The sequence below is a fragment of the Pan paniscus genome, chromosome 4, assembly GCF_029289425.2.
Source record: "Pan paniscus chromosome 4, NHGRI_mPanPan1-v2.0_pri, whole genome shotgun sequence".
Taxonomy (NCBI): Eukaryota; Metazoa; Chordata; class Mammalia; order Primates; family Hominidae; genus Pan; species Pan paniscus.
In genome coordinates, this window is record NC_073253.2 from 72,002,918 (window position 1) to 72,030,344 (window position 27,427).

Here is a 27,427-nt window from a genome sequence, read left to right on the forward strand (position 1 = left end):
ACTGAGCTGTTGAGCATCTCAAATCCAAAATGCTTCAATGGGCAGTTCCCTTGAGCGTCATATTGGTGCTCAAAAAGTTGGATTCCGGAGCATTTAGAGTTTCAGATTTTTGGATTTGGGAAGCTCAGCTTTGTGTGTGTCTGTGTGTCTGTGTGTCTGTGTGTGTGTGTGTGTGTGTGTGTGTACGGAGTCTCGCTCTGCCGCCCAGGCTGGAGTACAGTGGCGCCATCTCGGCTCACTGCAAGCCCCGCCTCCCGGGTTCACGCCATTCTCCTGCCTCAGCCTCCCGAGTAGCTGGGACTACAGGAGCTCGCCACCATGCCCGGCTAATCTTTTGTATTTTCTAGTAGAGACGGGGTTTCACTGTGTTAGCCAAAATGGTCGCGATCTCCTGACCTTGTGACCTGCCCGCCTTGGCCTCCCAAAGTGCTGGGATTACAGGCGTGAGCCACCGCACCCAGCCACGTGTATGTAATTTTTAAATCGTTTTGTTATATATAGTGATTACGTATATATACATACATGTTAATAATTTTAAGTCTTATTTCACTTAGTATATATATAGTACAAATAGCATATTTACAATCATTAAAATCATTATTTTTAACGGCTGTAAATTTTTCCATATAACACATGTGCCATAATAAACAGCATTTGTCATCCCGCTATTGCTAGGCAATTTATTCCCAATATTTTGCTATCTTAAGTAATGCTCCATGAGGGCAGGGACCAGGTCTATCTTGTTAAGAGTACAGAAACGAGTAATGGTAAAAGCACAATAAACATTCCTTAAGTGAATGAACATTCTGCAACTTGATTTTCCACTTACTAATATGTCCTGGTGAGATTTCTTTTTAACTATTGCATGTAATTCTCCAGCATATCAGTTAGGATACTTTGCAACTCACAGAGATCTAATGTATCTATTTAATGGACTGCTGCTAGGGCTTGTCATCAATGTTTTTAATAACAGAACCCAAAGTTTTTCTAGTGGATCAAGTGATAGAAGCCCAGTGCTGTCAGCAGGAACCATGAGGTCAAAAGTCAGCTCCCCTCTGCCCCATATACACCTACGATTGTCACCACTCAGAGATTTAATTCTTAATGATCTCTCTGACTCTGCCATTAAATCTGTTCCAGATTTAATGTCTCATCTGATTGGCTAGACTTAGGCTATGTGGCTTCCTCTTGGCTCAACCAAGAGGCAGTAGAGGAAGGATCAGTCCTTTCTGGTTTCTAAACTGGGAAATCACAGGATGAGACGAGTTCTGGGAATTGTTCTTCCACCAAGCCCATCCACAGTAAAGAAGGAACCCCACAGGAGGATAGGATCATAGAAAAGAGTAGTGGGAAGTTGGATGGCCAAAACTCTGCTTTTCAGAGCACGCATGTACATTAACTATTACTCCATTGATTGACATTGCAGTTATTATCAAAATATCGCTGGTAAAAATAATGCTGAAAAGAACATCTATATCTGTGCCTTTTTGCACACATGTGCCAGTGTTTCTAGGATGGATACCTATAAAATTTATCGAGTACATACATTTTCATTTTTACTACTAATGACTTATTGCTCTCCCCAAAAGAGTAAATGCATAAATCTTTAGGTGCATTCAATTATTTATTTGGGTAAATTCTTAAAACAGAGCTCTTGTGTCCAAGATGGTATCTCGACCTTGACACTATTGACATTTGGGGCTGCCTAGTTTTTGTGGGGGCTGCCCTTTTGCATTACAGGATGTTGACCAGCATCCCTGGTCTCTACCCACTAAATGACAGTAGTACTCCCCAACCCGTCGTGAAAACTAGTAACATGTCCACACATTACCAAATGCTCCCCAAGGGGCAAAACTGCTCCCCGTTGAGAACCGTTGATTTAAGGGAATGAATATTTTAAAGATTTCTAATAAATATCATCAAACTTACATTTAGAAAATTAACCAATTTAGAAGTTTATAGTGGTGTACATGAGATGTATAAGTAACAGTATAAAGTAACACAGCCCCACCAGCTCTTACTACTACCACTTTTTAAAGAATTTTTGCTCAGAGAATGAAAAAATTTGTTTAAAAAGCCACAGACTAGGAGAAAATATTTGCAAAAGAAATATCTGATAAAGGTCTGTTATCCAAAATATGCAAATGCTATAGAGAAAACATTTGTGTCCTTCCAAAATTCATATGTTAAACTCTAATTCCTAATGTAATCATATTTGTAGATGTGGCCTTTGGGAGGTGATTAAGTCATGAGGGTAGAGCCCTCATGAACAGGATTAGTTCCCCAAAAGATACCCTAGAGAGCTCCCCCTCCCCTTCTGCTATGTGAAGACACAGCAAGAAGACAGCTGTCTGTGAGCCAGAAAGTGAGCCTTCACCAGACACCAAATCTGTTGGTGCCTTGGTCTTAGACTTGTCTGCCTCCAGAACTGTGAAAAATAGATTTCTCTTGTTTATAAGCCACCCAATCTATAGTATTTTGATATAGCAGCCGAACAAACTAAGATAACAAAGAACTCTTAAAACTCAACAGGCCGGGCATGGTGGCTCACGCCTGTAATCCCAGCACTTTGGGAGGTCAAGGCAGGTGGATCACCTGAGGTCAGGAGTTTGAGACTAGCCTGGCCAACATGGCAAAACCCCATCTCTACTAAAGATACAAAAATTAGCTGGGTGTGGTGGCAGGAGTCTGTAATCCCAGCTACTTGGGAGGCTGAAGCAGGAGAATCGCTTGAACCCAGGAGGCGGAGGTTGCAATGAGATGAGATCTCACCACTGCATTCCAGCCTAGGTGACAAGAGCAAAACTCCATCTCAAAAAAAAAAAAAAAAAAAAACCCTCAACAATAAAAATAAACAGACAATGAGTGAAAAGTGGACCAAAAGATTTCATGACAAAGACACCAAAAGCAATCACAACAAAAGCAAAAATTGACAAATGGAATCTCATTAAACTTAAGAGCTTCTGCACAGCAAAAGAAACTATCAACAGAGTAAACAGACAACCTACAGAGTGGGAGAAAATATTTGCAGTCTATGCATCTGACAAAGGTCTAACATCCAGCATTTGTAGGGAACTTAAACAAATTTACAAGAGAAAAATAAACAACCCTATTAAAAAGTGGGCAAAGGACACGAACACACATCTCAAAAGAAAACACACATGCGACCAACAAGCATATGAAAAAAAGCTCAACATCACTGATCATTAGAAAAATGCAAATCAAAACCATAATGAGATACTGTCTCACACCAGTCAGAATGGCTATTATTAAAAAGTCAAAAAATAACAGATGCTTTCAAGATTGTGGAGAAAAGGGAACTCTTATACGCTGTTAGTGGGAGTATAAATTAGCTTAATCATTGTGAAAAGCAGTATGGCAATTCCTCGAAGAGCTAAAAGCAGAAGAACCATTCGACCCAGCAATCCCATTACTGGATATACACCCAGAGGAATATAAAGCATTCTACCATAAAGACACGTGCATGTGAATGTTCATTGCAGCACTGTTTGCAATAGCAAAGACGTGGAATCAACCTAAATGCCCATCAATGACAGACTGGATAAAGAAAATGTGGTACCTATACACCGTGGAATATTATGCAGCCATAGAAAGAAAGAGATCATGTCTTTTGTGGGAACATGAATGGAGCTGGAGGATATCATCCTGAGCAAACTAATGCAGGAACAGAAAACCAACTACCCTATGTTCTCACTTATAAGTGGGAGCTGAATAATAAGAACTTATGAACACAAAGAAGGAAACAACAGACGCTGGGGTGTTGGGAACAGGCCTCCAAATCTGGCCATAAACTGGCCCCAAAACCGGCCATAAACAAAATCTCTGTAGCACTGTGACATGTTCATGATGGCTATGACGCGCACACTGAAGGTTGTGGGTTTACCGGAATGAGGGCAAGGAACACCTGGCCCACCCAGGGTGGAAAACCGCTTAAAGGCACTCCTGAACCACAAACAATAGCATGAGTGATCTGTGTCTTAAGGACATGCTCCTGCTGCAGATAACTAGCCCAACCCATCCCTTTATTTTGGCCCATCCCTTTGTTTCCCGTAAGGAATACTTTCAGTTAATCTATAATCTATAGAAATAATGCTTATCACTGGCTTGCTGTCAGTAAATATGTGGGTAAATCTCTGTTTGGGGCTCTCAGCTCTGAAGGCTGTGAGTCCCCTAATTTCCCACTCCACACGCTATACTTCTGTGTGCGTGTATTTAATTCATCTAGCGCTGCCGGGTTAGGGTCTCCCCAACCAAGCTGGTCTCGGCACTGGGGTCTACTTGATGGGGGAGAGTGGGTGGAGGGAGATGAGTAAAAATATAACTTCTCTGGGTACTGGGCTTAATACCTGGGTAAGGTAATAATATGTACAACAAACTCCCATGGCATGTATTTACCTATGTAACAAACCTTCACATGTACCCCCAAACCTAAAATAAAAATAAAAAAAGAAAACAAACCAAAAAAGAAAGATGGACCAAGACCTTAACAGACATCTCACCAAAAAAGATACCACAATGGCAAGTAAGCATATGAAAACATGCTCCACATCATACGTCATCAGGGAAATGCAAATTATAACACCAATGAGATACCATCCCTGTATGCCTATTAGAATGGCCAAAATCCAGAACACTGACAACACAAAATTTTGGCAAGGATGTGGAGCAACAGGACTCTCATTCATCACTGGTGGGAATGCAAAATGGTACAGCCCCTTTGGAAGGCAGTTTGGCAGTTTCTTACAAAATCAAACATGCTCATCATACCACTGGCATGTGCACTCGTTAGTATTTACCCAAAGGAGTCAAAAACTTACGTCCACACAAAAAACTGCACATGGATATATACAGCAGCTTTATTCATAATTGCCAAAACTTGGAAGTAAACAAGAAGTTCTATAGTAGGTGAATGGATAAATAAATTGTGGTACTTCCAGACAACAGAGTATTATTCAGTGCTAAAAAGAAATGAGCTATCAAGCCACGAAAAGGAAGCTTTTCCTTTCTCCTTCACTTAGCCTTAGAATAGGCTAAGTGAAGAGGCCTATTCTAACATAGTCTTAAAGGTGGCTGAAAAGTGGAAATAAAGATAATGGAAATGATATATCAGTCCCTTGTAAAACCATAAAATAACCAGTAAGCACAGCCTCATCCATAGTCTCAATCCTCAAAGTTTCCACATCGAGGAAACTTCAGTGGGTATCCCTAAGTGAAAGAAGCCAATCTGAAGAGGCTACATACTGTATGATTCTAACTCTATGACATTCTGGAAAAGGCAACAGTAAAAAAGACCAGTGGTTGCCAGGTATTAGGAGAGAGCAAGGGATGAATAGGCAGAGTTCAGAGGGTTCTTAGGGCAGTGAAACTATTCTATATGATACCATAATGGTAGATACATGTCATACATTTGTTTAAACCCATAGAATGTACAACAGAAAAAGTGAACCCTAATGTAAACTATGGCCTTTGGGTGAGAATGATGTGTCAATGTAGGTTCACCAACAAATGTACCACTCTGATAGGGGATGCTGATGACGGAGGAGTCTATGCATGCATGGGGACAGGGAGTATGTGGGAAATCTCTCTACCTTCCTTTTAATTTTACTATGAATTTGAAACTCTAAATAGTCTTTTAAAACCTTGGCAAATTTGAACAAAAATAGGTTAAATATTTTAGCATCTTTTTTTGGCTATTTTTCTTCCTATTTTCAAGTATTTTGCACATATTTAATCGGGTTTTAGTTTTTTTCTCACTGATCTGTAAGTACCCTTAATTTGTGAAAGATCTGAATTATTCACCTATATTTTCTCTAGGTAGTTTTATGTTTGCTTCCCCCTGTGTAATTATCCAGTACTGGCCACATTTATTGCTAAGCGAAGAGGCCTATTCTAACACAGTCTTAAAGGTGGCTGAAAAGTGGGGGAGAAAGATAACGGAAATGATTTATCAGTCCCTTGTAGAACCATAAAATAACCAGTAAGCACAGCCTCACCCATAGTCTTAGGAATATTTCTTGCTTCCTTTGCTCTGGGAAAAATTGCAAGTGATCAAGGCAGGCTCCTTGGGTCACTAACAGGGGAACCAGTTCTTGTATCCCTTGTGTATCTGCAGTGGTTCAGTACAGAAAATAGAAACGCTCTAGGTATTTTAAACAGGAAGATGGGGTTATGGAAATTGGTAGAAAGACTAAAGAAATTAATTCAGGAGTCTCCAATGGCTCTATTAGAGAGAGACAGGGAGAGAGAGAATGAATGAGAGAATGCTATAGTGGTGATTCAGAACCAGGAAGCCTCTGCCTTCACCCCCACTACTGGCATTACTGCTGCCACAACTGCTTCCAGACACCCGCAAGACTGGCGATGGGTCCTGGAATGATGAGTTCTTATGTTTTGATGGCCTTGCTTGGCTGGAGAAATAGCAGCAGGAAAATGGCCTGCACCTCACTCCGGCCTTCCCTGTCTCTCAAGAGTATATCCAATTGGTGAGACCTAATTGACATCCAGAATATTGACATCCAGAATATTGGCTACAAGATAGTCTGGAAAATGTAGTTTTTATTTTTCCAGGCTTTGCATTATAGTAATGGCATCTAGAAGGAGGGTAAAACAGTCACCAGAAGGTGAACAAGCCAATCTAAGGTATCCATGACCTCTTGGCACCCATAAAAAGCGTGAATTGTAATGTGCTATCCCTTTTACCTTCATATTCTGTAGGAAAGTATTTAAATCGGACCCTGCTGGGACCTGGTTAGGTATGACTCCTATTTTATTGGCATTTTCACTCATTTATTTGCTCTTTCACACACCTAACATATTGAGCACCCTATACATACCAGGCACTGTCAGTCTCTACATTAATGATGAAGAGAGACACAGGGACACAAATTAGCAGGATATTACAATTGGGTGTGATAATTAGGGTTGGAAAGTTGGAGCACTTTAGTGGCCCATAGCAAGGACATACCAGGCTCTGTGCAATAGACCCATAGGAACGAGGCAGACAGAGTGGGAATGGGAAACGGGTCCCAGGCAGAGAGAGCAGCATATACTCTTCCCCAAAGAACTGGGGGACAAACCACGAGTATACAACTACTGGGACTCCATGGCTGGGTGGATGGGGGTAGTGAAAGACAGAACAAAAGTGGAAATCCGGTGACTCCAAGGATTCTAGCTTGGGCAACACAGAGAAGGAGGATGCCAGTCACTCAGCTGGAAGTGACTCAGCTTGACCACCCACGAAGTTGGAGGTGTGGTTGCCGGCAGCTGGTGAGTGAGAGGTGGCCCAGTCAGACACTTGGACCCAATAACAAAAATATTCCAGATGCATCAGTTAAATATGGGATCTCAAATTATAGAAAATAATTGAATTTTTAAAATCAGACTTTTAAAATTTAGTTGTTTATTTATTTATTTATTTATTTATTTATCTTTGAGATAGAGTCTCCCTCTGTCACCCAGGCTGGAGTGCAGTGGTGTGATCTCAGCTCACTGCAGCTTCCATCTCCCAGGCTCAGTTGATCCTCTCACCTCAGCCAACTAAGTAGCTGGGACTACAGTCACGTGCCACCACATCTAGCTAACTACTTCTCCTTATTATTGTAGAAACAGGGTCTCACTATGTTACCCAGGCTGGTCTTAAAATCCTGGGCTCAATCAATCCTCCCGCCTTGACCCTAAAAGTGTGGGATTACGGCATGAGCCACTGTGCCCGATCTTAAAACCAGACTTAGAGGAAGAACCTTTCTAAGCTTAAAAGAGACTAAAAATATATAAATTTTTAAAAAATAATTGAATCTACATCATAAAACTTTCATCATGCTCTTTGAAAATTACAAAAGAAAAATTCAAACAACAGATGGAGGGGTAAAAAATTGCAGCAAAATGAGAGGCCAAAGGATATCTTTATTATAAAACTTATGCATATTAATAAGAAAATTCAGACCCTAATAAATAAAATATGAAGAGACAATTTGCAAAAAAAAAAAAAAAAAAAACAAGTATAGCTAGTAAACACACATGGGGAAATATTCAAATTTGCTAGTTACCGAAGAAATACACATTTCAAAAATTGAGATGTTTTCACCTATTAAATTAGCGAAGATATTAAAACAAGAGTAACACTGACAAGGGTACATGAATGCACTACTCTCGAAAAATTGCTTGTGACAGTATAAATGAGTATTCAGACATTGTGGGAGACACTTTGGCGGCAATATGCAATGATATCCAGGGCCATAAATCCGTTCTTATCCTTGGGCCTCCAGAAATCTGATTATAGGCAGCCATAAGGAAGGAATCTTAAAAGAAGAGAAGGCTACTAATATGGTTTGGATCTGTGTCCCCGCATGTCGAATTGCAATCCCCAGTGTTGGAGGAAGGGCCTGGTGGAAGGTGACTGGATCATGGGGAAGGATTTCTCCCTTGATGTTCTCGTGATAGTGAGCGAGTTCTCGTAAGATCTGGTTCTTTAATAAAAGTGTAAGGCACTTCCCCCTGTGTTCCTCCTGCTCTGGCCACGTAAGACATTGCCTGCTTTCCCCTTTGCCTTCTGCCATGATTGAAATTCCCGAACCTCCCCAGCCATGCTTCTTGCACAGCCTGCAGAACCGTGAGCCAATTAAACGTCTCTATTTCTAAATTACCCAGTCTCGAGTGTTTCTTTACAGCAGTCCAAGAACGGACTAATACAACTACCCACATGCAGATGTTCTTCATAGTACTACATGTGATACGGAAAAACTATAAGCAGTCTAAATATTTAGAAAGGGCAATAGTTAGGCCAAGTATGGTGTATCACCTGAATCTACTGGTATACACACAATAAACACAATATGTACTTGTGGTATCTTGAATTGGACCCTGGAGCAGAAAAAGAACAGTAGTGGGAAAACCAGTAAAATTAAATAAAGTCTGTGGTTCAGTTGACAGCACTGTACTATCACTAGTTAGTACTATCACTAATTCATTGTTTAGATTTGACAAATGTGCCATGGTTATGTAAGATGTTAACATGAGGAGAAATTGGTAAAAGGTGGATAGGCATTCTCTCTAGTGACTACCCAACCCTTCTATAAATCTAAATGTATTTCAAAATAAAAAATCTATTAAAAAAAGAGGCTTGTATGACACTGTGGCAAATTATGATGTAGTATTAAACAGAAAAGCATACTCAATTGCCACCAACACTATTATTACAGTTATTTAATATGCTCATTTGAAAAATAACTTGAAGGCAAGAGAAGAAAGCTAATTGATACATTAGGGTGGCTGAGATGAAGGACAATTTTTCTCCCATATTCTTCTATTTGGCAAGCTTTCCAGAATGTTATATTGTTTTCCCAATTTTAAAAGTTCACTTTCAAAAATATTTTTACATCCAAAGATCAAAAGACATGTGGGTGCGGGTATAACCACACTCCTTGGTCACTAAAGGAAATCTGCAAAATAACACTGCTTCGTGAAGTTTGCACCAGTTGGGTTGGAGCAAATGGTGCTGTCTCATGTTTGCAGTCTGTTTCTCTGCATTTCAGGGTAAGGCTAAAAATAGTTTGTGATGAATGATGCAGATCTTTTAGCTCTCAATAACAAAAGGTAATATACCCACGTAAAATACCCTTATTGGCCAGGTGTGGTGGCTCACATCTGTAATCCCAACAGTTTGGGAGGCTGAGGTGGGTGGATCACCTGAGGTCAGGGGTTTGAAACCAGCCTGGCCAACATGGTAAAACCCCGTCTCTACTAAAAATACAAAATTAGCCAGGCGTGGTGTCGCATGCCTGTAATCCCAGCTACTTGGGAGGCTGAGGCAGGAGAATCGCTTGAACCTGGGAGGCGGAGGTTGCTGTGAGCCGAGATTGCGCCATTGAACGCCAGCCTGGGTGACAGAGCAAAACTCTGTCTCAAAAGAAAAAAAAATACGCTTATGGGCCAGGCGCGGTGGCTCACGCCTGTAATCCCAGCACTTTGGGAGGCCAAGTTGGGCAGATCAGGAGGTCAGGAGATCGAGACCATCCTGGCTAACATGGTGAAACCCCATCTCTACTAAAAAATACAAAAAAACGCCAGGCGTGGTGGCAGGTGCCTGTAGTCTCAGATACTCAGGAGGCAGGAGAATGGCGTGAACCTGGGAGGCAGAGCTTGCAGTGAGCTGAGATTGCACCACTGCACTCCAGCCTGGGTGACAGAGCGAGACTCCGTCTTAAAAAAAAAACAAAAAAAAAACCCCTTATCAACAGACACAGCAAAACGAAGGTGCCCAGGAAGGAGGTTGTTAGTGCTGTGAACAAGGACACAGGGAATTGTCAGCGGACAGTGACCAAAGCGCCATCAGGGAGGACCTGATTATAAAGAGCACAGAACAGGCGGCCATTCGCTCCTCTCTACTTCGGTTGCTGCTCATCAGCTAGAACAGGATTTTTCAAAATGTTTTGCTCTCTATGTCCTGGATTCTCGAGGACAGTTCTGATTCTGAATGATGTCTCACCATCATGTCCCTTTGGGCCCCCATTATAGCAGTGGAAGCCAGAGGGGCACAACCACTGGCCCTCACAGGAAGGTGGGCCAGGTCTCACAGTGTCTGGGAGAGGGGAGATAGGCCCAAGACCAGGGCTCTAGCACCATGCCCTCATGAAGGTTCTGAGCGGAGCTGTGGGAAGCCCAGTGCTCCCAGCAGGCTGTCTTCACACACACTCACCTGTCACCACAAACTGAGTGGAAGAGTTTTTTCTCTTTCTCAAATAAATATTTGTAATATTTATATAAATAAACATATTAATATATACGTAAACATAACATTTATGTAGTTCTATAATTATTATAATTTTAATTTTCAGGTATTTTTTTAAAAGAAAATAAAGGTAAATAAAATACAGCTAAAATTTCATACTGAATCTCTTTCCTCTTCCTTCCTCTCTTCCAGAGATAACAACCATTCTGATGTTACTGGATTTTATCCTCATGAAGTATGTACTTTTATCTGCATGTTTATTTTTCCTGGAATAACCTAACTGCTCATCAGTAAAGAGATGGATAAATTATGGTTTACCCATACAGTGCGCCAGTATCTTTACCACTTGAATTTATTTAAAAAGAGTATTTTGTATTTCTTTAAAAAGAGAAAGATCTATTTGAGAGGACAGAGAGAGGGAGGTGCCTTTGTAAATCTTAAAGCAATGCTCAAACCTTAGTCTACTTCTGATCTTTGCCTCACTCCTGGCCTAGAAATCATCTTTCTTTGGTTTCTAAATCTGTCGCCACTTCTCCATGCACATTTCGGTTTCTCAAATGTTATTGCTGCCATCTTTGTCTGTTTCCTTTGTCCTGCTGGTTACTACTCTTCTCCCCAATTTACAAGCATTTTAGTGGGGACTGAAGGGACCAGTAGTAAGTATGTGTCTTCAACTTACCATGTTTGCCAGAGGTAGTGGAGGAAGATATTATTCCCACTTTACAGATGAAGAAACTGAGGTCTAGAGTCTGTTGAATGAGGATCTTGTCAATGGGACAGTGAGGAGCCAGGTAGAGAATTTCTTCCTCTCCCCACCCCTTCACATTGATGTTCCTGGTGACTCTGCCCAGACTCCCTGTTCTCAGCTCCCACTATACCCTCTTCCCTGCCAGTCATTGCCACATATATGCTGTGGCTCCCGCACCCATTTCTCCAGCCCAGCCCTTCCCTTCAGAGGAGCAGGCCTAGGTACCCAACTGCCAGGTGGACCCAGGTGACACTGGGCCTCTCAAATTCCACATAACAGAACTGAATTCATCATCTTTCTTTTTGACCCGAGCCCCTCCTGTAACCCTGGTAGATGGCATCACCATCCACCATGACTTCCAGAAACCTGCAAGTCACCCTCAGCGTCAAATTGGTCACACTGTCTCCATCCTCTCTTCTTCAGGGAAGCCTCAGAATCCTGCTCAACCCTGGACCTGGAGCAGCACTATTAATTGTTCAGAGCTGTGCATGCAGTGGAACCCACTGCCTTCCCCCGAGCCTAACAGATACGGTTTCCCTTTCCACAGCTTCTGCAGCCTCTTTTGGAGAATGTGTGTTTGTAAATGAAACTTTTTTTTTTTTTTTCTATAAAGCAGTTGAGTGCAGCACAAAGGTTGGGGCCATTGGATTGGAACCTCTAAAACCTGTGTGGAGAAGGGCTTATAAATGGCAGAGAGAAGGAAGTACCAGAGGCTTTCTCAAGTGACATTTGCATTTTGAGGACAGCATTTTTCTATTTGTGTATTTGTTTGAAGTGTCCTTGAGGGCAGGGCAGGACCCAGTCCAGGCCCATCTGAAGCTGTATTTGCAGAGGAAGCATATTGATTATATAGACATTGTATTATTGGGGTATGTGTGGAGGGGGGCAGGATAAACGGAGGAGTAAGCCTCCAGTGGGACCGCCTATGGGCTAGAGATAAGTTTTAGGTACAGAAAGGTGGTGAACCCAGAAAGGCCAGAGAAACCATCAGGCAAAGTCACAGCACATGGTCTGGTATCACCATAAGAGACGTGGAGACATTAGGACATAGTCCCAATTGCAATGAGCAAATCAAAGTAATTCTCTAAATCTCTTCCAGCCACCAGAGAGAAACATAAGAGGGAAACCACCCAAGGCTTTCCTCACATCTCTGCAATGTCTGAATCATCAGGAAAAGCTTTGCCTAGGGCAAGTAAAGCTTTTTTTTTTTTTTTTTTTTTTGAGATGGAGTTTCATTCTGTCATGCACGCTAGAGTAGTGGCACGATCTCAGTTCACTGCAACCTCCGCCTCCTGGGTTCAAGTGATTCTCCTGCCTCAGGCTCCAGAATAGCTGGGATTACAGGCATGCACCACCACGCCAGCTTAACTTTTTACTAGAGATGACGTTTCACCATATTGGCCAGGCTGGTCTCAAACTCCTGACCTCAAGTGATCCGCCCACCTTGGCCTCCCAAAGTGCTAGGATTACAGACGTGAGCCACTGTGCCTGGCCGAAAAAACTCTTAATGAAACAAATTTTTTTTTATAGTGGTTATAACTCTTAAGTCTTCTGGGATCTTATCTGTTACATAGAAACATGCTAGTGCTTCCTCAATATTAAAAAAAATCTAAGTAGTAGGCCACTTACGTGCGAGACAAGTAATATTAAGCAGTTAAATATAAAAATAACACTTGTTTCACCAATAACGGTTACAAATGATGGAAAAATATGGTACATAATGGAAAACTAGTTTTGAAGAAACATAGCATTTGAAACTAAAATAATGCATCTATACAATATGCCCTGAAGCTGTGTTCCTATAAACTAGAAGCTATACTGCTTAAGAGATAAGTAAATAAAAAGGGTGCTTCTTTGCTATGAGGGAGAGTATGCTTGAGCTTTTTTCTCTGGAGGACTTTCAAAACGGTATTAGGCTGTTGCATTAGAAACTTCTGAATAATTAGGTCAATTTCTTATGGAAATTTTATTTCATAAAATACTTCAAATTCTGAGCGAAATTCATCTCTGATTCAATTAGTTTTGTAATCCAATTCATAAAAACACTTCAAAATGCAAACAAAAATATCATCTGTGACAGAAATACATTGCTAGCTTTTTAGTTATTTGATTTTCACAGAAAGAACCAAGTTACATTCACTGATGCAATAGAGAATGCCCAGACTAACTAAAAATAGTCAGAAAATTCCAAATAGGAAAACAAAAACCATATTTCCATCTGTTTGAAACTTGTTCCAACTATTATTATTAAAGCAGCACTATGAATGTGTAACCCAAAAAAAAGTGGCCACTGGAGCTACTTCCAAGGTGATGCCCTCAAGGCAGCAGTGAAAATGTGGGTTTAAGACACAGAACAGTGTTTGTTCTAGTTACCTGTGGATTAAAGAAGTTGCCAGTCACTAAGGAGCAGCAGGAAGAGTTTTCCAGATCCCTGCTGGCTTTTCTCTGTGGAGCAGTTACCCTACACATCACAATCACGCTTCCCTTTGAAATTCATCATGCCAGAGTGCAATTCCAAAGAATAGTTTGCCACTCCAGAGAGTAATCCATCATACCCGAGTGTAATTCCAGGGAGTAATCCATCATTCCCAAGTGTAATTCCAGGGAGTAATCTACCTTTGTGGAGTGCTTCGGTTTCCTCATGTCCTAGTCAATGCACTGGATTAGATGATCATAAATTAGAGTTCCTCCCTAAATACTTCATGGGGAAGTATCTGCAGAGTACTAGCAGTGAGCAGGAAAGACACCACTTGGAACAGCTCCTCAGGGCAGTGCTCCCTCAGACCCAGGCAAACGTGGGCCCTGTTTTAGAAGGACCAGTTTGGATCCTCCTCTAGCCACACCACTCCCCATGAGCGGAGTGTGGAGTCCCAAGCCAAAAGGACATTCCTATGGAAAGCCTGTGCTCCATCCACTCCTTGGGTACTCATGACCCTGGAATTCCCTGCCCAGAGAGTCCCGAGCCCTTTTCCTGGTCCTCAGTGGCCTTGTCCCTGGGCGTGTCCTTCTGAGGGTGAACTGTGCTGCTAGCCATGTGGGCCCTCAGGCAAAAGGGTGGCCAACGGGTTGCTGTGCTCCAGGACGGGCAGTGGACAGCACTAGCTAGGGTTATGGGCAGGTGTCCATGCGTGTGCATATGAACATCCTTCAGGGAGGGACAGGGTGAGGCCTGGGGCAGACCAGGGCTCGGCGGGGCAGTTCTCTTCAAGTAGAAATAGAAGTTGCCTCCTCTTGAAGTAGATATTCAAGGAGTCTGAGAAATTGGAATTTGAACCTGCTCTTTCTGGTCATTATGAAAGTGTACTATATATTTGTCAGGTTAGAAGGAGAGAAAATATTGCGTCTAATAATTTGTTAGCCTATTTAACGACTTGTAGGTTTTTAAGACAAATGTACGTGGGCTTCTATGGGAACTCTTGTGCTCCATGCACCAGTGTCAGGGGTAGGTCTGCACCTCTGAGTGTCACGCTGCTTCACAAACTGGGCTCAGCTGGGTTGTAAATGGATCTCACAAAGGATTCTTCTGGCCCAAGTGTTGACTTCTGGCAGAGAGCAATCCATGCTGAAAGCCTCTAGCAGTGGTTCCTGTTTAGACTCAGTTGGAAATCCCAGGGGAGCACAGATGCCACAGATCAAGAGCTGCTGGAGACAGTGGCAGCACCAAAGAGTTGACAACCTACTAGAGTCAGTCAACGCAGTTATGTTAGAGAAGGTAAAGGCACAAAACCACTTCCAAGTACCTACTCTGTGTGGGAGCCTGCACAGTGTGACCTGTTTCTGTCACCAACTCAAGCTCACTTCTTACATCACGGGGCCCCAGTCCCCGGGACCATGGATCAGTACTGTTCTGTGGCCTTTTAGGAACTGGGCAACACACAGCAGGAGTTGAGTGGTGGGTGAGTGAGCCAAGCTTCGTCTGTATTTACAGTCAGTCCCCATTACTAGCATTACTGCCTGAGTTCCGCCTCCTGTCAGATCAGCAGCATTAGATTCTCATAGGAACACGAACCCTATTGTGAACTGTGCATGTAAGGAATCTAGGTTGTGCACTCCTTATGAGAATCTAATGCCTGATGATCTGTCACTTTCTCCCGTCACCCCCAGATGGGACTGTCTAGTTGTAGGAAAACAAACTCAGGGCTCCCACTGATTCTACATTATGGTAAGTTGTATAAGAAATAATTACTTCATTCTATATTACAATGTAATAATAATAGAAATAAAGTACATAATAATTGCAACATGCTGGAATCATCCCACCTCCCACCCTCATCCATGGAAAAAAACTGTCTTCCAGGAAACCAGCCCCTGGTGTCAAAAAGGTTGGGGAACTTTCTAGAAGGGTTGTTGCAGATGTTATAGTCCACAGTCCTTACTAGGAGTTCCTATGTGGTCATGCTCCAGGCCCATGAGATGGTAAGAATTCATATTAGGGGTAAATATCATCTTGGCCTTTCCCCGGTGGTTCCTCCACACCTTCTTTGGAAAGGTGACCTTGTTCCAGAGCCCTGTCTCCTTTAGCAGACCCCAAACTCCCAGAGGGGTCCCAGGCTGGGGACCGCTGTCTTACATCATCTAAGAAGGCAAGCAGGAAAGCTATGCATCTCCACCCACCAACCTCCTATCACCACACATATACACACGCGCACGTAAGCATATGCACACATGCAGACACACATATACACAGGCATATGCACAACACACACATCCTCCCACCTCAAGGAGAAACTGACTTACAATCATTTAACAATTGGAGGAGGACAAAGAAGCACAGACTATGAAACCTGACAAAAGCATCTGAACAAGATTATGGTGTAGAAGCTTTAATGCTAGCAGGGAGTTTCAAATTCATCTAAGCCAGTGGTTCTCAAACTTCTTTTGGAAGCATCAGAATCACCTGAAAGACTTGTACTAACTGCCTGCTGGACCCCATCCTGTTTCTAATTTCACTAAGTCAGGAAGAGGTCCCAAGAATTTGCATTTCTAAAAAGTTCTGAGGAGATGCTGATACTGCTGCCTCTTGAACCACTGGTGTAGTCTAATATCAGATTTTAATGATGGGAAAATTAAAACTCAGAGAAGCTAGTGTCTTGTGTGAGGCAACAGTAGTTAGGGAGAAACTGGAATGAAGACCTTGATTTATTGAGTCCCTAGCCAGGTGCTTTCCACCACCTAGCATGTTCTTCCAAATTTTACACTGCCATGATGGCTTCCAATTTTAACTGGGCCCTGTTCTCCATCCATACGGTAACCCCCAAGTCTTGTTGCTTCAACATAGACAGCCTCTTAGGAGACACCTCAATGGCAGTAATTCCTAATTGGAGAGGATGCCCCTAGGCAGTGTTTCCAATCTCTAAATGTCTGAGTCAAGAGCACTGTTTCATGGAGTTTAAAGAAGCTCCTGAGGTGGCCCTGACATGCCCCTGCTCCTGCCTGAGCCCCACTGTGAGTCCCTTTCTGCCAGGTGATCTCACCCATTTGTATAGTGTTCCCAGGCACCTGCTAAATGTGTCTTTTCAAGTATGCTCTGCATATCTAACTGGATACTTCAGCCTTGATGGCTAACAAACACACCAAATGCCAAGCGTTCCAGATGGAACCCATCATCTTCCCCATTCAGATCTCCATCTCCTCCCACATTCCCCATACTCCTGAAATCTGGGAGTGTTGTTCACACCTCCTCTCTCTGTGTTCCAGATATGACTCTCCATGTTGCCCCAATAGCCCGTAGAATGTCAACTCCACGAGGGCAGGGACTTTTGTGTTCGCTCTTTATTCCTGGCACCTACAACAGTTTCCGACCCTGAATAGGCATTCCATAAGTATTTGCTGCCTGATTGACTAAATGGCTGACTGAATAAATCTCTGTCCTCCTTCTAGCCCTACTGCTGTGACTGTATCCAGCCTCCCATCAACCTGTGCTGACATCTCTCAACCTGAATTTTCTCTTCTAGGTACAAAGACCACTAGGGAAAAGAAATCAGGGGGTCAAGCATGGGGTCATCTCTCCACATCAGACCCCTGTCTTGGTTGGGACCAGGCTCAGGTTCCAGTCATCCCCAGTCTGAAGGTCTAAAGAGAATGTCTCACTCCAGAGAACACTGGGAGTTGGTGGTCTGCTAAAGGAGACAGGGCACTGGAACAAGGTCACTTATCCAAAGAAGGTGTGGAGGAACAACTGGGGAAAAGCCAAGGTGATATTTACCCCTAATATGAATTCTCACCATCTCATGAGCCTGGAGCATGACCACATAGGAACGCCTAGTGAGGACTATGGACTATAACATCTCCAACCAGCCTTCTAGAAAGTTCTCTCAGATAACCTCAGGAACTACGGTTTATTCTCTCAGAAAGCAGCCCTCTCTAGAATTCCTCTGGCTCATTGCTAGATGAGTGGCTTTTTTGAGTTATTGTGACCACGCTGAGGGTCTTTCCTGAGGAAAGAGAGAATCACATTAAAACACCAGAGGGCAAGCATGGTGGCTCATGCCTGTAATCCTGACACTTTGGGAGGCCGATGCGGGTAGATCACCGAGGTCAGGAGTTCGAGCCAGCCTGGCCAATATGGTGAAATGCTGTCTTTACTAAAAACACAAAAATTAGCCAGGCATGGTGGGTGCCTGTAATCCCAGCTATTCGGGAGGCTGAGGCAGGTGAATTGCTTGAACCCGGGAGGTGGAGGGGATTACAGGCATGAGCCACTGTACCCAGCCTCTGGTGTTTGAATAATTTTAGACTTATAGGAGAGTTACTATAGTATAGTATACTAGATAGTATAGAGAGTATAGTATACTATATAGCTAACTAGTTAGATACTATACTAGTATACTATAGTATATATAGCATATACTATACTATCTAGCTATCTAGTTATATATATAGTATATAACTACACTATATAGTTAGTATAGTATACTATCTACAGTTAGTATACTATAGTCAGATAGTATAATATATTATTCTATCTATAGTTAGTACAGTATACTATAGTTAGATAGTATACTATAGTATACTATACTATCACCATAACTCTCCTTTAAGTCTAAAATTAATAAGTCTAAAATTAATCCAAAATAAAACAACTGAAAAAAATGAGGGTCCTCTTTCTTTCATCACCACAATCCCAGCAGGAGACTCTCTTCCATGAGGCAGGGCCCATTTACCCAGGCGAGGGGAGCAGAACTGTCCCAAGTCCTGAAAATCAATAACAGAAACCTGGTATCTTCCCCGAGCGCCCGCTCACAGCCATTGAACAACTGCATTAACTCATGGGTGAGAACACCTTTCCTTCTTTCTCTCATTCTCAGGATCAGGTTTCTCTCCGGTTTCCTCCTGCCAACACTGGCCTCCAGCACATAAGGCAGCACATCTGGTGAGGAGCTGTCTAATCTACACCTGCCTTAGGAAGCAACTTCCCCCTTACCCTCATACTGGGCCAGAATCTGGCCTCTGCAATTCTCCTGATCGAAGCTTGAAACATTTTGCCAAGTCTTCACCTGTGGCTCCTACCTGTAAAGCCATTGGGTTAGAAGAAGATGGGGTTTAATAATTTAATAAGCCACACAACTTTGTATGTAGTACAAAAGGGTTGACATTTCCTGTCTTTCAAAGAATAGAGATCAATAATCATTTTTAAATGGAAAACAAACCAACCACATCCCTTTTCCCAAAAAGCTGGAAACTTAGACTCATGGTTCTGGGATATGAACTTGCTAGGGATGATAACAGCTATAATTTATTGGCCACCATCTCTAAGCTTGGCGTTCTTTGGCATTTTACAAAGACAGTCCGCTGCCCCCAAACCTACAGGGCACAATTTGGAAAACAGAAAAAAAGATTCCCCTTCCTGGCAGACATAGACTCCAAGGCCAGGCACAAGGCATGGTAAGAGGATGTAACCTGCTTCCAACCCTCCATCCCATCTTCACCCTTTCCCTGCCCTACTCCCTCCTGGGCAGCTTCGGTCTCAACATCTCATGGCTTAACAAGATGATACCCAGCTGAATTGCGGATCTCTGCCTTCTCAGCTGCATGCAACATTATATAAGTTACTCTTTTTAATTCTTTCAAGAGCTCTGCAAGGTAGGTTTCAGTAAATCCATTTTTCAAATGAAGAAACAGAAAACAGATATTTTTTTGACATGTTCAAGATCATAGAAAGCGATCTTGCTGCATCCGTGTGCAAGAAGTCAGGATTTGACCGTGGGTCTCTCTGACTTCACAACAGATGTTTCCAATTACTTCCAGGATCACATGATAGAATGGACACCGGAACATTGCCGGAAGCAAGCAGACTACCACATGGGGCAGTAATTGCTGGCAGAAGTCACATCAACCACTCATCCTGCTCATTCTGTCCTTGGCCCAAAGCAGCAAGTCTTCTCTTGCTATCATTTTTTCTTGGTAAGAACTTAAAAAAGTGACAGGAAAACTGAGAAATTTTATTTCCTCAGATTTGAGGTTGAGGAGCAGACTGGCCTGGCAAGGTTATTCTCCAGAAGAGAAGTAGTGGAAACAGCTGAGTTGGAACTCGTGTCCCAAGGGTGTTCAGGGTGCACTGAGGGGCATGCTGTGAGCACATGGGCTTTGGAAGGCAGTGGAATGTCATGGAATTGAGCCCATAGTATGGAAGAGATGCAGAATCTTTAACAAAAATTGCCAAAATCACAAAAATGAGGGAATGAAGAATCATCATAGCTAAAATGTATTCAGTAATGTCAGCAGCAGTTCTTGGAGCTTTGGATATGTTAACTCATCAATCCTCACAACAACTCTACTAGGCAGGCACTATTATTGTCCTATTTTAGGAGTGAGGAATCTGAGAAACAGAGAAGTTAAGTAGCTATTCCAAGGTAATCCAGACAGACCATGAGCCAGTACCACTCCAGAGCCTGGGGCCCTTGGGGAGTAACACATGGAGCTTCATGTTTGCATCTGGTTAGGATGGAAATGACACAGTCATGGGCACTGGAGCTGGTGAAGAATCACACTCCAAAGAGGTAAAAGGTTCGATCAGAATCCTAGAGAGAGCCTGGGGTTGCTCTGAGCCCTGAAATAGGGGTCCAAGCAAACCAAGCAAGCAACCAACCAAAGAACAGGAGGCACCCCATGGGCTATACTAGTAATAAAATTAAATAAAAATATCAATAACTGCTTTAAGGACCAGATTCTGTGCTTAGGATTTTTTTTTTTGGGGGGGGGGACAGAGTCTTGCTCTGTTGCCCAGGCTGGAGTGCAGTGGCGCGATCTGAGCTCATTGCAACCTCCGCATGCCGGATTCAAGCAATTATCCTGCCTCAACCTCCTGAGTAGCTGGGATTGCCAGTGCCTGCCACCACACCCAGCTAATTTTTTGTATTTTTAGTAGAGACAGAGTTTCACCATGTTGGACAGGCTGGTCTCGAACTCCTGACCTCAGGTGATCCACCTGCCTCGGCTTCCCAAAGTGCTAAAATTACAGACATGAGCCACCATGCCCGGCCTGTGCTTAGGCATTTTAAACATATATTCTCATTTAAACTTCACAAGAAGCCCATTGTACAGATGAGGAAACTGAAGCCGAGAGAGAGATTAAATAACTTCCCCCAGTCACACACCTCATAGGTGACAGCTAGGAATCCAGGTCAGAAACCAGCCTCTCACTCACTGGCTCTTTAGTGCTCTCTCTTGTTGGGGAGGACACCAATTTCCTCTCAAGCTTCTAATTTCAGAACATCTATATAAGGTCTGTTCAGTTGGGAGCAATAAGATCTTATGATGAATTGAGAAAGTATAACAGCAGCATGTCACACATAAACTTTTTAAACACAAAATGCACTTATATATTGTGCAATGAATGGTGGTATAGCTTGTGAAGGGACAGAAGTTTCATAACATGGATGGTGCCTATCAGGACTTATGATATCAATAAGGAGAAAACATATGCATGACTGACACAATAAAGCGTGATGAATTGTCTATTTTCTGGCACAAGCAAATCATGTCACAGGGAGTAGAGAAGAGGGGAACCATAGAGGCTGGAATCACTAGGGACTATAAAATCTAAGTTAGAAAATCAATACCTAGTAAATGAGATTTGAGATATGCAAAGTCACCTTAAAGAGATAGGATAATAAGACTTGAAAAAAGTGCAAAGCTAAATCATCCTGGATGCACCTTCTTGGTGTCCTAGCTGGTATCTATGCTGATTTTAGTCAACGCTCATGTTATACCAACTGTTAAGTATTTTGACTAGCCTCCTGCTATTAGTCAGGATAGCCTAGGTTGGCTATTATAGCAAATGACCCCCAAATATTGTGGCTTATGACAAGGATTTTTTTGTCATGCATTCTAGAAAGTCATCAAAGCCCAGCTGCAGCTCCGCTCCATACTGTCCCCACTGTGGGGCCCATGCTAATGGAATAGCCTCTATCTGGAGCATGGCGAAGCATGTGCTTACTGTTCAAGCTCCTTCCCAGTGGTGACACAAGTGACTACCACTCACCTTTCATTGACCAGAGACAGTCATATGGTCCCACCTGAGTTCAACAAGTCACCATTATGGATTAACAATAGCATTCTGCCAAGGTGTGAAGAAACACCATGTCTTTTGGGTGGGTGGTAAGGCTTCATATGGAATACAGAAAAATCTAAGTCAGAGAGGAAAAATATGGCAGTGCTCACCTAGGCCCTGTCCAGGGGACCCAATGCCTGGGAGCCCTTCTAGGGTCATATGTACATCCCTGAGGATCTCTTTTCAACATAGCAATCACTCTGTGATCTGTTCAGGGTCCAAAGACAGGCAAGGAGAACAAAACTATCAGGCATTTGCATACGTCTACTGCCCACATCCTCACATTCACATAATGGTTCTGGCTCTGCCGGACCCTCTCTTGAAATAGTGGACTTAAATACCCTTTAACTGTAATTAAAACACCATGGTATTGGCATAGGAATGGACAGGAAGATCAATAGAACAGAACAGATAGCCTTGGAATGTATAAAAACTTAATTTATGATAAAAAAGACATCTTGGATAAATGGGGAATGGATGAATTATTCAACAGATAACATTAGGACAGTTGGTTAGCAAATTAGAAGAGAAAATCAATTTCTAGCTTAATTCATACTACACACCAACGTAACTTTAACTCCAAATGGATTAAAGAATTAGAAAAGTATATATTGGTAAAGCCATAAAACAAGAAGATTCTCCTCATTCACACCCATTCACCCCAGCATAATTACTTTTAAGTTTTTCTTAATAGAATAAATCATACACAAAACAAACATTATACAACACATTTTTTAAAAACGTTTCTTTCTGTCAAAACAACAACCAAAGTTAAAATGCAGCCTGGGGACAAATATCTACAGACAGACAAAGATTAATATCATTTAACATATAGGAGCTGGTTTTTTGAAAGGATCAACAAAATTGATAGACCGCTAGCAAGACTAATAAAGAAAAAAAGAGAGAAGAATCAAATAGACGCAATAAAAAATGATAAAGGGGATATCACCACCGATCCCACAGAAATACAAACTACCATCAGAGAATACTACAAACACCTCTACGCAAATAAACTAGAAAATCTAGAAGAAATGGATACATTCCTCGACACATACACTCTCCCAAGACTAAACCAGGAAGAAGTTGAATCTCTGAATAGACCAATAACAGGAGCTGAAATTGTGGCAATAATCAATAGTTTACCAACCAAAAAGAGTCCAGGACCAGATGGATTCTCAGCCGAATTCTACCAGAGGTACAAGGAGGAACTGGTACCATTCCTTCTGAAAGTATTCCAATCAATAGAAAAAGAGGGAATCCTCCCTAACTCATTTTATGAGGCCAGCATCATTCTGATACCAAAGCCTGGCAGAGACACAACCAAAAAAGAGAATTTTAGACCAATATCCTTGATGAACATTGATGCAAAAATCCTCAATAAAATACTGGCAAACCGAATCCAGCAGCACATCAAAAAGCTTATCCACCATGATCAAGTGGGCTTCATCCCTGGGATGCAAGGCTGGTTCAACATACGCAAATCAATAAATGTAATCCAGCATATAAACAGAGCCAAAGACAAAAACCACATGATTATCTCAATAGATGCAGAAAAAGCCTTTGACAAAATTCAACAACCCTTCATGCTAAAAACTCTCAATAAATTAGGTATTGATGGGACATATTTCAAAATAATAAGAGCTATCTATGACAAACCCACAGCCAATATCATACTGAATGGGCAAAAACTGGAAGCATTCCCTTTGAAAACTGGCACAAGACAGGGATGCCCTCTCTCACCACTCCTATTCAACATAGTGTTGGAAGTTCTGGCCAGGGCAATCAGGCAGGAGAAGGAAATAAAGGGTATTCAATTAGGAAAAGAGGAAGTCAAATTGTCCCTGTTTGCAGACGACATGATTGTTTATCTAGAAAACCCCATCGTCTCAGCCCAAAATCTCCTTAAGCTGATAAGCAACTTCAGCAAAGTCTCAGGATACAAAATCAATGTACAAAAATCACAAGCACTCTTATACACCAACAACAGACAAACAGAGAGCCAAATCATGAGTGAACTCCCATTCACAATTGCTTCAAAGAGAATAAAATACCTAGGAATCCAACTTACAAGGGATGTGAAGCACCTCTTCAAGGAGAACTACAAACCACTGCTCAAGGAAATAAAAGAGGATACAAACAAATGGAAGAACATTCCTGGCTCATGGGTAGGAAGAATCAATATCGTGAAAATGGCCATACTGCCCAAGGTAATTTACAGATTCAATGCCATCCCCATCAAGCTACCAATGACTTTCTTCACAGAATTGGAAAAAACTACTTTAAAGTTCATATGGAACCAAAAGAGAGCCCGCATCGCCAAGTCAATCCTAAGCCAAAAGAACAAAGCTGGAGGCATCACACTACCTGACTTCAAACTATACTACAAGGCTACAGTAACCAAAACAGCATGGTACTGGTACCAAAACAGAAATATAGATCAATGGAACAGAACAGAGCCCTCAGAAATAACGCCGCTTACCTACAACTATCTGATCTTTGACAAACCTGAGAAAAACAAGCAATGGGGAAAGGATTCCCTATTTAATAAATGGTGCTGGGAAAATTGGCTAGCCATATGTAGAAAGCTGAAACTGGATCCCTTCCTTACACCTTATACAAAAATCAATTCAAGATGGATTAAAGATTTAAACGTTAGACCTAAAACCATAAAAACCCTAGAAGAAAACCTAGGCATTACCATTCAGGACATAGGCGTGGGCAAGGACTTCATGTCCAAAACACCAAAAGCAATGGCAACAAAAGCCAAAATTGACAAATGGGATCTAATTAAACTAAAGAGCTTCTGAACAGCAAAAGAAACTACCATCAGAGTGAATAGGCAACCTACAACATGGGAGAAAATTTTCGCAACCTACTCATCTGACAAAGGGCTAATATCCAGAATCTACAGTGAACTCAAACAAATTTACAAGAAAAAAACAAACAACCCCATCAAAAAGTGGGCGAAGGACATGAACAGGCACTTCTCAAAAGAAGACATTTATGCAGCCAAAAAACACATGAAAAAATGCTCATCATCACTGGCCATCAGAGAAATGCAAATCAAAACCACTATGAGATATCATCTCACACCAGTTAGAATGGCAATCATTCAAAAGTCAGGAAACAACAGGTGCTGGAGAGGATGTGGAGAAATAGGAACACTTTTACACTGTTGGTGGGACTGTAAACTAGTTCAACCATTGTGGAAGTCAGTGTGGCGATTCCTCAGGGATCTAGAACTAGAAATACCATTTGACCCAGCCATCCCATTACTGGGTATATACCCAAATGACTATAAATCATGCTGCTATAAAGACACATGCACACGTATGTTTATTGCGGCATTATTCACAATAGCAAAGACTTGGAACCAACCCAAATGTCCAACAATGATAGACTGGATTAAGAAAATGTGGCACATATACACCATGGAATACTATGCAGCCATAAAAAATGATGAGTTCATATCCTTTGTAGGGACATGGATGAAATTGGAAACCATCATTCTCAGTAAACTATCGCAAGAACAAAAAACCAAACACCGCATATTCTCACTCATAGGTGGGAATTGAACAATGAGATCATATGGACACAGGAAGGGGAATATCATACTCTGGGGACTGTGGTGGGGAGGGGGGAGTGGGGAGGGATAGCATTGGGAGATATACCTAATGCTAGATGATGAGTTAGTGGGTGCAGCGCACCAGCATGGCACATGTATACATATGTAACTAACCTGCACAATGTGCACATGTACCCTAAAACTTAAAGTATAATTAAAAAAAAAAAAAAAAGAATGAATACAAAATACGACAAAAACATTTTATGGTGCATAGAGAAAAATGGACAAAACGCTTACATAGACAAGTTATTAGAAAAGGTAAAATTTAAAAACACAGAAAAACATTCAAATATTTTACATGAGTGATTCAAATATTACATGAGTAATTAAAGAAGTACAACTTATTGCAACCCCGAGGGCCATTGCTAATAAATCGAGACAAGTTTTTTTAAATGGTAGAATCCAGTTCTATAAAGGGAGTGTTTTTATATGTTTTGATTAGTTATTTTACTTGGTAAAACTCTTTTAGAAAGTAATTAGGCGATGTATGATGACTCTTTAAAATATACTAATATGCCCTAGTATTAATACTTCTCACAATGTATCCTAATGAGATAATCTCAGATATGGAAAAAATATTTTATGCATGAGCATGGTCTTCTCAATATATTTGTAATACTTAAAATTTAAAACAGCATGAATTCAGGTAAGATGTTAAAGCAAATTATGGTAACATATTTGTACTTGATGGCCTATTACTGAAATGATGCTTGCCAAGAATTTAAGATAACACGTGGAAATGTTTTTGTTATGATGCATGTAAACAAGGCAGTCTATGAAATGAATGCATGTACAATATAAAATTATGTAGAGCCTCCCTTTGTATCTGTCTGAGCTAAAAAAATTATGCAGAGCAAAATCATGAGATAAAAAAATCAGAAAAGATTAATTGTGTTTGGCTCAAAATCATTAATTTTTCTGTCTACTTTTCTGTATATTTTATTTACTTATTTTATTTTATTTTATTTTTTCTGAGACAGAGTCTTGCTCCATCCATCACCCAGGCTGGCATACAGTGGCACCATCTCAGTTCACTGCAACCTCCACCTCCTGGGTTCAAGCAATTCTACTGCCTCAGCCTCCCGAGTAGCTGGGATTACAGGTGCACACCACCACGCCCGGCTAATTTTTGTATTTTTACTACAGAGGGGTTTTTACCATGTTGGGCAGGCTGGTCTTGAACTCCTGACCTCAGGTGATCCACCCACCTCCACCTCCCAAAGTGCTGGGATTACAGGTGTGAGCCACTGCACCCAGCCCACATACTTTAACTTTTCTCTAAAGAGTGTGCATTACTTTTATGACAGAAAAATAAGCATCTTCATAATTGATAGTAATAATTGAGTTTTGACTGTGTCAGGTGCCAAGCTTTGGGCACTTTACAAAATCAGGGCAAGTATCTACAACCAAAGGCAGAAGAATAACGTCTAACACATTTTAGATGCCAGATATATTCTAACTGATCCCATATATTTATCCTGTAGGTGTTATTATCATCCCTGTTTTACATAAAAGAATCTGAGGTGGCCAGGCGAGGTGGCCAGGCGCGGTGGCTCACGCCTGTAATCCCAGGACTTTGGGAGGCCGAGGCAGGCGGATCACGAGGTCAGGAGATCAAGACCATCCTGGCTAACATGGTGAAACCCCGTCTCTCTAAAAATACAAAAAATTAGCCAGGCGTGGTGGCAGGCGCCTGTAGACCCAGCTACTCGGGAGGCTGAGGCAGGAAAATGGCATGAACCTAGGAGGTGGAGC

General features: G+C 41.8%; 1 protein-coding gene across 2 annotated transcripts in view; it reads right to left on the reverse strand.

The window, feature by feature from the left end:
• Positions 1 to 27,427, reverse strand: part of EGFLAM (EGF like, fibronectin type III and laminin G domains) — a 211,400-nt gene that overhangs the window by 130,153 nt on the left and 53,820 nt on the right. The gene's annotated exons all lie outside the window — the stretch shown is intronic.